Source organism: Moschus berezovskii, chromosome 8 (assembly GCF_049115385.1).
Source record: "Moschus berezovskii isolate FMDL1 chromosome 8, NW_MosBer_1.0, whole genome shotgun sequence".
Classification (NCBI taxonomy): domain Eukaryota; kingdom Metazoa; phylum Chordata; class Mammalia; order Artiodactyla; family Moschidae; genus Moschus; species Moschus berezovskii.
Genome location: NC_142467.1, coordinates 70078604 through 70091152, shown reverse-complemented (window position 1 = coordinate 70091152; position 12549 = coordinate 70078604). Strand labels below are relative to the sequence as shown.

The window sequence follows — 12549 nt, the reverse complement described above, 5'->3', positions numbered from 1 at the left end:
TAATCCCGTTATCTTAAAATGTAAATTATGGGAGTGGGTCTAGTAAGATCTTTACAACCTCCATTCTTTTGATTCATTGTAATAACTAATTAAAAAGTATATAACTCCCTTGCTAACACTAGTGAGGGGGGCACTCTCCATCCCCTTCTGATGTCTGTGTCAGAAGCTTTCTCTATCTCTTTTATACTTTAATGAAACTTTATTACACAAAAGCTCTGAGCGATCAAACCTCATCTCTGGCCCCAGATTGAATTCTTCTCTTCTGGAGGCTAAGAATCCCTGTGTCTTTCATAGTTCAGCAACAGCCTTTCACTATGAAACATCAATATGATGATGGACATTGCAAGGAGATTCTGATGAAAGGTCAGATACATCATAAGATGAATTTCTCAAGGTCTGCATCACTTTCCTTTTCATCAGCATGAATGTTGCCTTTCTTACTATGTTTTCTAGGGTCTTTCTTGGATCTTCTTCCTCTTTTCTTTCCTGGCAATCCCATCTGTCCTCAAGGCTAGTGGCAGTCTCTCCTCTGTTTTCTTCACAATCTGCTTCTGTCATCTCCAGAATTTTCCTGATTCCTAAAGAGAGGTTACAAGAGAACCAGGTCTGTTTCTGGGCTCATCTATGATAGATATGGACATTCTTGGACTTTTTTAGAACTAGTATACAGACTCCCATCCATCCTTATACTGGCCAAAGGATTTATCATAACTACTTGGTGCAACTGTTGTTAAGGCATTTGTAAAATACAAAAGACATACAAGTTCTCCTTCACTGCTGCAACCTGTAGTCCTTGCAGTCTCTTGGTCTCCAAGGTGGTCTCCTGTTGGCTGTTCCTGAACTCACTGTCAGCCTGGGAAATTATTCTTGTCACTGACCTCTGGAACATGCAGTTCCAGATACAATGCAGATACAAGCCTTACAGGGTAGCTAGAGCTGAAGCCAGTTTTCTGCTTGACCTATTTCATAGTCTCATTCTTTCCTCTGTGAAGTCGAGGCATACTTCTTGAGCTTTCTTTTTAAAATTAAAATATGTAGTTTGAGTAAAAGGAGGGACAAACACTGACATCCATGGTGAATGTCTCAGCCTATCTGGATATTCTATCATTTTTCTGTCCTGGATAAATATGCCATCACAATCAGCTCCCACATAGGCCGTTGGTGGGAGTGGAGAATTTTCATTTCTAAGAGGTTCCTAGTTGATGTTGATAATGCTGGTACAGGTATTATACATTGAGTAAAGGATTTAGGGACATTACAAACCTGGTGTGAGACAAGGAGAGAAATTTGAAGATTATTATCCAAACCCAGGCCAATTTACAAATTGGTAAATTTTTTAATCTTTACTTCCTTGTATATTGAAAATCCATCCACTAACCATACTTATGCAAGATGTCATCTTTTGAATGGCCTCCTCTAATAGATTAGCAATGACAGTTTAAGATTCCTAATCCTTTCTCCATTAATTCAGGTATGAGATTCTAGTCACAATGATCCATTTAAAACATAAATCTGGTCAATTCACCAGAACTATCCATATATATATATATATATCTGAAAATTTATTGTAAGAATTGACTCAGTGGCTTGATAAATGGAAAAATCCCAGAAACTACCATCTCTAAACTGGAAAGTCAGAGAAGCCAGCAGAATACTTGATTCCAATTCCAAATGCTTGAGAACCAGGTGTTCTGAAGCCCAGAGGCAGGAAAATATGGATGTACCAGCAAGGGAGAATGGATTAATTCTTCCTTCCTTTTTTCCATTTGGCTCTGACCAAATAGCAAAACACCCACTCACATTCAGGAAAGTGGATTTATTTACTTAGTCTATGGAATCAAGTGCTAGTCTTTTCCAGAAACACCCTCAAGAACACATCTGAAACTGCACCTCATATTAGAACTGGAACCCATGGTCTTTTAATTAGAATCACTCACCTGTTGTCTGTACTTACTGAGGCTCAGATTCTTCATTTCTTAGTCCAGAAGGAACTCAGGAATAGGAACTCAGCAAGAGGCAAAGTGATAGGCAGTAAATAGATTTATCAATATAGGATGTTTATAAGCAATGCAAGGAAGCAGGCAAGGGAGCTCTGCCCCAAGGATTAAGTGGGCTACAATTTTATAACCAAAGGAAAGTGGGGGAGGAGGAAAAAACCCTCTTCTCTGAGTAGACCTCAGACTTACATTACTAGCTCCTCCTCGTGTAGGTCAGGAGAGTGTCAGACCCTATGAGGTCAAACTAGGATTATCATAGAGCTTATTCAAATCAGTAGAGAAGTGGTGAAATTTTTCTTTCACCATATGGCCTTATTGTAAAACTGTTCTTTTTAAAAATCAAAGTTTTTTTATTCAGTCTGTCTTAGAAATGAAACTAAAAATTTGGTAATTAAGAAGATATTGATTCTACACTTCTTACCTGGATTACTAAAGAGTAAGGCAGAGCAAATATTTCAACAGAAACTGAGAGTGAAAAATAATAAACAACACAGACTTAAAATGGAAGAGAGATATGATTAAAAGGGGAGCAGAGGGAAGGTATGGAGGAATTGATATTGAAACAGAGCAAGGCCTTATGGTCTTTCACCATCCCCCCAATGTCCTCAGCTTGCCTTTTGTCTGTGGAAAAATTTTAGTAAAAAATAAGTTTAATCAGAGAAACAAGAAAATGAAGGAATAAATGAAAAGAGTCCAACAAGAATAAGTAATTTTGTTTAGTCATTAAGCAAAGTTAAAGTCTTTTAATTCCTGCTCAAGAGCTATAAATAGGCGGAAGTGCCCTTTCTTCCTTTTTGCTGTAGTCCAGAGTGGTAGCTGCTGAAATGGGCAAGTTCATGAAACCAGGGAAGGTGGTGCTGGTCCTGGCCAGTCGCTACTCCAGACGCAAAGCAGTCATCGTGAAGAACATTGATGACGGCACCTCAGACTGACCCTACAGCCATGCTCTGGTGGCTGGAATTGATCGCTATCCCCGCAAAGTGACAGCTGCCATGGGCAAGAAGAAAATCGCCAAGAGGTCAAAGATCAAGTCTTTTGTGAAAGTTTATAATTATAATCACCTCATGCCCACAAGGTACTCTGTCGATATTCCCTTGGACAAAACTGTTGTCAACAAGGATGTCTTCAGAGACCCTGCTCTCAAACGCAAGGCCTGACGAGAGGCAAAGGTCAAGTTTGAGGAGAGATACAAGACTGGCAAGAACAAATGGTTCTTCCAGAAGCTGCGGTTTTAGGTCTGTCTCAGTTAATAAAAATATTTAAAAAAAATAAAAAGAGCTATAAATAAATCTGAACACACCCTCTGAGCTAGATACTGAAACTTTCACCATGTGAAAGAAGTTAACTACTTGATGGCCAGACTATAGCCAAGACATAATCTGACATAATTCTGGGAATTTGCCTCAAGGAAATGGGAACAAACCAACCCTGAAGATAAAGACTAACTTTACTTTAAACCATCACTTCATGGCAAATAGATGGGGAAACAGTGGAAACTGGTTGACTTTATATTGGAGGGCTCCAAAATCACTGCCGATGGTAATTGCAGCCATGAAATTAAAAGATGCTTACTCCTTGGAAGGAAAGTTATGACCAACCTAGACAGCACATTAAAAAGCAGAGATATTACTTTGTCAACAAAGATCCATCTAGTCAAGGCTATGGTTTTTCCACTGGTCATGTATGGATGTGAGAGTTGGACTTTAAAGAAAGCTGAGCACCGAAGAATTGATGCTTTTGAACTGTGGTGATGGAGAAGACTCTTGAGAGTCCCTTGGACTGCAAGGACATCAAACCCGTCCATCCTAAAGGAAATCAGTCCTGAATGTTCATTGGAAGGACTGATGCTGAAGCTCCAATATTTTGGCCACCTGCTGCGAAGAACTTTCTCACTGGAAAAGACACTGATGAGGGAAAGATTGAAGGCAGGAGGAGAAGGGGACGATGGAGGATGAGATGGTTGGATGGCATCACCGACACAATGGACATGGGTTTGGGTGGACTCTGGGAGTTGGTGATGGACAGGGAGGCCTGGTGTGCTGTGATTCACGGGGTTGCAAAAAGTCGGACACGACTGAGCAACTGAACTGAACTGAACTGAACTATTTAAAACAATCAAGATACTGGTCGCACTACTGCGTGACCAATTTCAAGATGACTGTCAGAGCTGACTGTGCTGTTTCTGCATGTAGCCCCATCCCTCTGTCAATAAAAGCTAGCACTCCCTGATCGTGAGGTTGGAAGTTGACCTTTGTATAGGAGTCCCTCCCACACCCCCATTTCTGGCATCCAAAATGAAGCAAGTTTTCCTTTCTACAAACCTTGCCTCTTTAGTGGCTTTTGAGTGGTAAATAGCTGGACCCCACTTTCAGTCACAATATTCCAAGTGAAAATACACAAGCACATTTCATATTGGTGAAAGGCATCCACCTACATTTGCAGTAACTCAATATTAGCTAACACAAGTATATGCAGAAGAAACAATGAAAAGCTATCCTATGGTCTAAAAGCCAAAGTTAACCTAACGAACCTGTAGAGAATACAGAAGCCAAACATGCAAGAAAAAGCTTAATTTTGACACTGATATAGAAACAAAATAAGATAAATATTAACAGAACACTATTTTTACAGTGTGATAATTATCATATCAAACCAGAATTCTATATCATGCATCAATGTTACCCCAAGTAAAATTTCTGCAAAAACTTAAAATGAAACATTTCATTGTTAACAGCTTTGAATTAGGCAAAATACTAGAGTGAGATATTAAGCTCCAAGGAAAATAATCCCAGATTGAAAATTAGGAATGCAGAATGGAATGAGGAGGAAAGGAAGCAATGATTAGGAAATAAATATAATTTAATTTTGTTTTATAAATAACTGGTTCCATCTCTGGTAAAGAGTCAGACATGACTTACTGACTAAACAGCAGTGACAGATAACATCCCATGGAAATTAAAATATAGATAGAATTAAAATGCATGGCAGAAATAATAAAACACTCAGGAAAGTGTAATGGAATTGAAAGTGTTCTAAGGTTTTAGACTTTGGGAAAAGTGGTGAAAGTATTAGACTTTAAGTGTATTAGACTATTAAGTGAAAGATTCATAATTTACTCACCAGTGTAATTAAACCCAGATTTGTATATGATCAGGATAGTAAAGTCATGCTCAAAATTCTTCAAGCCAGGCTTCAACAATATGTGAACCGTGAACTTCCAGATGTTCAAGCAGGTTTTAGAAAAGGCAGAGGAACCAGAGATCAAATTGCCAACAACTGCAAGAGAAAGCAAGAGAGTTCCAGAAAAACATCTACTTCTGCTTTATTGACTATGCCAAAGCCTTTGACTGTGTGGATCACAATAAACTGTGAAACATTCTGAAAGAGATGGGAATACCAGACCACCTGACTTGCCTCTTGAGAAACCTGTATGCAGGTCAGGAAGCAACAGTCAGAACTGGACATGGAACAACAGACTGGTTCCAAATAGGAAAAGGAGTATGTCAAGGTTGTATACTGTCACCCTGCTTATTTAACTTATATGCAGAGTACATCATGAGGAACGCTGGGCTGGAAGAAGCACAAGCTGGAATCAAGATTGCTGGGAGAAATATCAATAACCTCAGATATGCAGATGACATCACCTTTATGGCAGAAAGTGAAGAGGAACTCAAAAGCCTCTTGATGAAAGTGAAAGAGGAGAGTGAAAAGGTTGGCTTGAAGCTCAACATTCAGAAAACAAATATCATGGCATCTGGTCCCATCACTTCATGGGAAATAGATGGGGAAACAGTGGAAACAGTGTCAGACAATTTTTTGGAGCTCCAAAATCACTGCAGATGCTGATTGCAGCCATGAAATTAAAAGACGCTTACTCCTTGGAAGGAAAGTTATGACCAACCTAGATAGTACATTAAAAAGCAGAGACATTACTTTGCCAACCAAGGTCCGTCTAGTCAAGGCTATGGTTTTTCCCGTGGTCATGTATGGATGTGAGAGTTGGACTGTGAAGAAAGCTGATCGCCGAAGAATTGATGTTTTTGAACTGTGGTGTTGGAGAAGATTCCTGAGAGTCCCTTGGACTGCAAGGAGATCCAACCAGTCCATTCTAAAGGAGATCAATCCTGGTTGTTCACTGGAAGGACTGATGCTAAAGCTGAAACTCCAATACTTTGGCCACCTCATGCAACGACTTAACTCACTGGAAAAGACTCTGATGCTGGGAGGGATTGGGGATGGGAGGAGAAGGGGACACAGGGAATGAGATGGCTGGATGGCATCACCGACTCGATGGACATGAGTTTGAGTGAACTCCGGGAGTTGGTGATGGACAGGGAGGCCTGGCATGCTGTGATGTATGGGGTCGCAAAGAGTTGGACAGGACTGAACGACTGAACTGACTGAGTGACTGACTGAGGATTAACAAATTGATTAGGGAATCCTGGAATAATAAAAGTGAAGTAAAAAGACTCTTTAGCTCAAAGGGAAAGGTAAAAGCAATACGGTTGTGATCATTTCAAATATCAGTAATTAGGTAAAATGTAAATGCACAAAACATTAATTTTGTTGTAGTGGCTGTATGATATAAATATATTCTTGTCAATAAGTTTTTTGACAATCTTTATTGAAAACTTTTAAACAGTCTCTATTTTTTCCTATGAAAGCATAACTTATCTGAAAAGTTTTATATCAAGAAACTTCCATTCTTATTTTTGCAGAATGTATTCCACAAGGGGCCAAGACCATCCCCATGGAAAAGAAATGCAAAAAAGAAAAATGGCTGTCTGAGGAGATCTTACAAATAGCTGTGTAAAGAAGAGAAGTGAAAAGCAAAGGAGAAAAGGAAAGATATAAGCATCTTATATCTTAGAGTTCCAAAGACTAGCAAGGAGAGATAAGAAAGCCTTCCTCAGTGATCAATGCAAAGAAACTGAGGAAAACAACAGAATAGGAAAAACAAGAGATCTCTTCAAGAAAATTAGAGATTCCAAGGGAACATTTCATGCAAAGATGGGTCAATAAAGGACAGAAATGGTATGGACCTAACAGAAGCAGAAGATATTAAGAAGAAGTGGCAAGAATACACAGAAGAACTGTACAAAAAAGATCTTTATGACCAGGATAGTCACGATAATGTGATCACTGACCTAGAGCCAGACATCTTGGAATGTGAAGTCAAGTGGGCCTTAGAAAGCATCACTACGAACAAAGCTAGTGGAGGTGATGGAATTCCAGTTGAGCTATTTCAAATCCTGAAAGATGATGTTGTGAAAGTGCTGCACTCACTATGCCAGCAAATTTGGAAAACTCAGCAGTGGCCACAGGACTGGAAAAGGTCAGTCTTCATTCCAATCCCAAAGAAAGGCAATGCCAAAGAATGCTCAAACTACCACACAATTGCACTCATCTCACACGCTAGTAAAGTCATGCTCAAAATTCTCCAAGCCAGGCTTCAGCAATATGTGAACCATGAACTCCCAGATGTTCAAGCAGGTTTTAGAAAAGGCAGAGGCACCAGATATCAAATTGCCAAGATTCCCTGGATCATGGAGAAAGCAAGAGAGTTCCAGAAAAACATCTATTTCTGCTTCATTGACTATGCCAAAGCTTTTGACTGTGTGGATCACAATAAACTGTGGAACATTCTGAAAGAGATGGGAATACCAGACCATCTGACCTGCCTCTTGAGAAACCTGTATGCAGGTCAGGAAGCAACAGTCAGAACTGGACATGGAACAACAGACTGGTTCCAAATAGGAAAAGGAGAGCATCAAGGCTGTATATTGTCACCTTGCTTGTTTAACTTATATGCAGAGTACATCATGAGGAACGCCGGGCTGGAAGAAGCACAATCTGGAATCAAGATTGCTGGGAGAAATATCAATAACCTCAGATATGCAGATGACACTACCCTTATGGCAGAAAGTGAAGAGGAACTCAAAAGCCTCTTGATGAAAGTGAAAGAGGAGAGTGAAAAGGTTGGCTTGAAGCTCAACATTCAGAAAACAAAGATCATGGCATCTGGTCCCATCACTTCATGGAAAATAGATGGGGAAACAGTGGAAACAGTGTCAGACTTTATTTTTTGGGGCTCCAAAATCACTGCGGATGCTGATTGCAGCCATGAAATTAAAAGACGCTTACTCCTTGGAAGGAAAGTTACTACCAACCTTGATAGTATATTAAAAAGCAGAAACATTACTTTGCCAACAAAGGTCCGTCTTGTCAAGGATATGGTTTTTCCCGTGGTCATGTATGGATGTGAGAGTTGGACTGTGAAGAAAGCTGATCGCCAAAAAATTGATGCTTTTGAACTGTGGTGCTGGGGAAGACTCTTGAGATTCCCTTGGACTGCAAGGAGATCCAACCAGTCCATTCTAAAGGAGATCAATCCTGGGTGTTCATTGGAAGGACTGATGCTAGAGCTGAAACTGCAATACTTTGGCCACCTCATGCAATGAGTTGACTCACTGGAAAAGACTCTGATGCTGGGAAAGGTTGGGGGTGGGAGGAGAAGGGGACGACTGAGAATGAGATGACTGGATGGCATCACCGACTCTGTGGACATGAGTTTGAGTGAACTCCGGGAGTTGGTGATGGACAGGGAGGCCTGGCGTGCTGTGATTCATGGCGGAGAGTCGGACACAACTGAGCGACTGAACTGAACTGAACTGATGCCACAGTGGGAGAAAAAGGAAACATAAAATATTGAGTAAAATGTTGACATAAACTTTAAGTAACACTCCCCAGGTACAAACATATTCCTTTTTTTCCTCCAGGACATTATGCAAATATCAGTAGCACCATATTTTTTCTTTTAGAATCTTTTCAATCTCATTATTCTAAAACAGGGTGTGTCTCTGGGTTATCCACGGATTGGATTATCCACTCTGTTAGTCTATAAAAGGGTAATCAGAGGCAGAAGCCACTACTATCTCCAGCAAGCTACTGGTTGCCTTCGTCTCAGGTGTGGGTCACAGGATAGCTCTTGAAACTGGGAGAACCAGTATTCACAAATCAGACTGTTCTGGTAAGTATGGCATTTTTATTGATGGCAAGAATGTCCTTTTGTATCCTTTTACTTTGGTAAAATCTCTTAAGTTAGCGGATTTTACTCTTAAAACAAGAAGTTACCTTATTGAAGTTATTTCCTCGGTGTTAGTATTAAGAAGGTGGAGAAGGCAATGGCACCCCACTCCAGTACTCTTGCCTGGAAAATCCCATGGATGGAGGAGCCTGGTAGGCTGCAGTCCATGGGGTCGCAAAGAGTCAGACAGGACTGAGCGACTGAGCGACTTCACTTTTCATTTTCATGGATTGGAGAAGGAAATGGCAACCTCTCCAATGTTCTTCCCTGGAGAATCCCAGGGATGGGGGAGGCTGCCGTCTATGGGGTCACAGAGTTGGACACGACTGAAGCAACTTTAGCAGCAGCAACTGCATTATTAAGAAATAGTCTTATATACCTTTGTATATTAAACTTTCTTTGGATAATAGTCCAGATTTTCGTTTTTTAATTTTTATTTATTTATGATTCATGGTTTTACATACTTTTGTAGATGAAACTTTCTTGGGAATAACAGTCCAGATTTTAGATTTTAATTTTTATTTATGACTGTGCTGAGTCTTCATTACTTTCGGGCTTTTCTAGTTGCAGTGTATGTGCTTTTCTTGTTGCAGAGCATGGGGTCTAGAGTATGTGAGATTCAGTAGTTGTAACTCAAGGACTCTAGAATGTGGGCTCAGTTGCTCCATGGCATGAGAAATCTTCCCAGGCTATGGATCAAACCTGTGTCCCCTGCATTGGCAGGAGTATTCATAAGCCCTGGAGCACCAGGCAAGCCCCAACATTTTTAAAATCGATGTCCTTGGAAAGCAAAGTAGTGTTTATCCTGTGTTGAAGAAATTGTTCTGCATTGGTAGGCAGTCTTTACCACTGAGCCACCTGGGAATCACCCGGGGCAGATTCATGTCAATGTATGGCAAAACCAATACAATAATGTAAAGTAATTAGCCTCCAATTAAAATTAATTTTTTAAAAAAGAAATTGTTCTATCTTAAAATTCCTTAGTCACAATGTGCTTTTTTCCCATTTTTTCCTTTCTTCCCTTTGGTATCTTAGTTCCCCAACCAGGGATTGAATCCAGGCAACAGCAGTAAAAGTAGAGTCCTAAACACTGGACGCCCAGGGAACTCTACCCCCATCCTCTTTTTCTTTGCTCAGATATCAGGAGTCAGACTTCCCATAATCTCATCATCATCTGAAACTGTAGTTAATTCTCCCTCCCTTTGCCTTTCTTAATGTCTCCTTCTATCTCTGCATTGGCCTTTTGTCAGAATCCTTATTCATACCTAACACTAGAGTAGACAGTCTTTAGTCTATTAACACTTTTATCTCATCAGGATTAAAATAAATTGGGGCAGTAACTTTGTTAAGTAGAATTATGAATCTGGGTTTTAGTGCACAACTTGGCTTCCCTGGTGGCTCAGAGGTTAAAGCATCTGCCTGCAATGTGGGAGACCTGGGTTCGATCCCTGGGTTAGGGAGATCCCCTGGAGAAGGAAATGGCGGCAACCCACTCCAGTATTCTTGCCTGGAGAATCCCATGGATGGAGGAGCCTGGTGGGCTACAGTTCATGGGGTCGCAAAGAGTCAGACACGACTAAGCGACTTCACTTTCACTTGGCATGTATTAGGTGCTCTGAAAATGAGAGGATCAAGTAACTTTCCCTCCAGACTCAAACATCTTGATTGTTTTAAGAGGTAGTGTTAATAATTATGGCAGAACAGCAGGAATGGAATTTGATTTTTTTTTCTCCCCTTAAAATACCAATGTGGACAGAAATTTAAAAGAAAGAGGGCACTGATTAGCTTTACATCTTAAACAGATTATTGTGGCTAGAGTCTTAAAATGGATTACACAGGGAAAAATGATTTGAAAAGAAATGATTGCAGTCCACCGCAAGAGATTATCAGTGCTTAACTGTAGTGAATCTATTTGAAAAATGTAGAAAAAAAATCTTTTTTGGTGTGGATAGTTTTCTTTCAAAATTTTGAGCATTTCCTAAGAACTAAATATATTGATGTTGCTATATGTCAATGTTAAACATTAAAGTCTAGATAAATCTTGTCTTCATTAGATATCTAATTTAGTGAGAAAAACAATATGAAATAAAAGATAGTAATATGTACAATCTAAAATTGGAAAAAACTAATAGAAATGTAATATTAATTTGGATTCTGGAATCAGGAAAAGTCACTCAGGTAAATGATGTTTTGCAGGAAAATTGAAAGGTGCTCAAGAATTTCAAAGGGTGGCACCAGGTCTTTGTGAAGGTGCTCCTAGAAGGTGTTGTTCCTGGAGCAGTGGAGGTTCTCCCCTCAGATCTGGGGTGAGTTAGGTTCTAGTTTCTTGTTACCTCAGCATTGTGAACAGTCAGGTTGCTGAGCTTTCCCAGAGATCTCCTTCATCTCCCTCACCTTCTCTCACCAGGAAAATGGCTGAAGTGATGGAGTCCAAGATCGAACAAAGTTTCCAAACTGTTACTTCTTGGAGGAAAAAGAAGGAACAAGAACAATTCCGTAAACTCTTTATTGGTGGTTTGAGCTCTGAAACCACAGAAGAAAGTCTGAGGAACTACTACAAGCAGTGGGGAAAGCTTATAAGCTGTGAGATCATAAGGGACCCTGCAAGCAAAAGATCGAGAGGGTTTGGTTTTGTCACCTTTTCATCCATGGCTGAAGTGGATGCTGCCATGGCTGGCAGACCTCATTCTATTGATGGGAAAACAATTACCCCCAAACGTGCTGTCCCAAGAGAGGAATCTGGACAGCGAGGGGTTTTCCTAACTGTGAAGAAGCTGTTTGTTGGTGGAATTGAAGATACAGAGGAACATCATCTTAGAGATTACTTTGAGAAATATGGAAAAATCAATGCCATTGAGATAATTACTGATAGAGAGTCTGGAAGAAAAAGAGGCTTTGGATTTGTGACTTTTGATGACCATGATCCCGTGGATAAGATTGTGTTGCAGAAAAACCATACCATCAACGGCCATCATGCAGAAGTGAGAAAGGCCTTTTCTCGACCTAAAATGCAACAAGTCCAGGCTTCTAGAAGTGGAAGGGGAGGCAAAACTGGTTTTGGAGATTATCCTGGTGATGATGGAAATGTTGGACCAGGGTCAGGACGAGGAAGTAGTTTGGAGGACGATCTGATGGATTAAGAAGTGCTCAGTGAACTTGGTCATGGTTATAATAGGTGTGGAGGATGACCAGGAACTGGCAATTTGGGAGTTAGCCCCGGATATGGAGGAGGAGGAGGAGTTTATGGTGGTGGAGGACTTGGATTTGGATAGACAAGAGGATCTTTAGCTTCCTATTTTACATGGACTTGACTGTACAAAGAGGAGAGAATAAGAGCCCAGAGGTAACAGGGCAGCTTTAGGCTATCCAAATAATTAATGAAAACTCTTTTCTCAGTCATGCCATGACTGTGGCAGTGATGTAGCAGAAGACACCAGAACAGATGCAGAGTCATTTGTGAATGGA

At 40.3% G+C, this 12549-nt stretch overlaps 2 pseudogenes; both read left to right on the top strand.

The window, feature by feature from the left end:
- The first annotated feature begins 2774 nt into the window (after nt 1-2774).
- LOC129558545 (large ribosomal subunit protein eL27 pseudogene) lies at nt 2775-3272 on the top strand (annotated as a pseudogene).
- An 8223-nt stretch (nt 3273-11495) lies between these two features.
- LOC129558916 (heterogeneous nuclear ribonucleoproteins A2/B1 pseudogene) lies at nt 11496-12356 on the top strand (annotated as a pseudogene).
- Nucleotides 12357-12549: the final 193 nt, after the last annotated feature.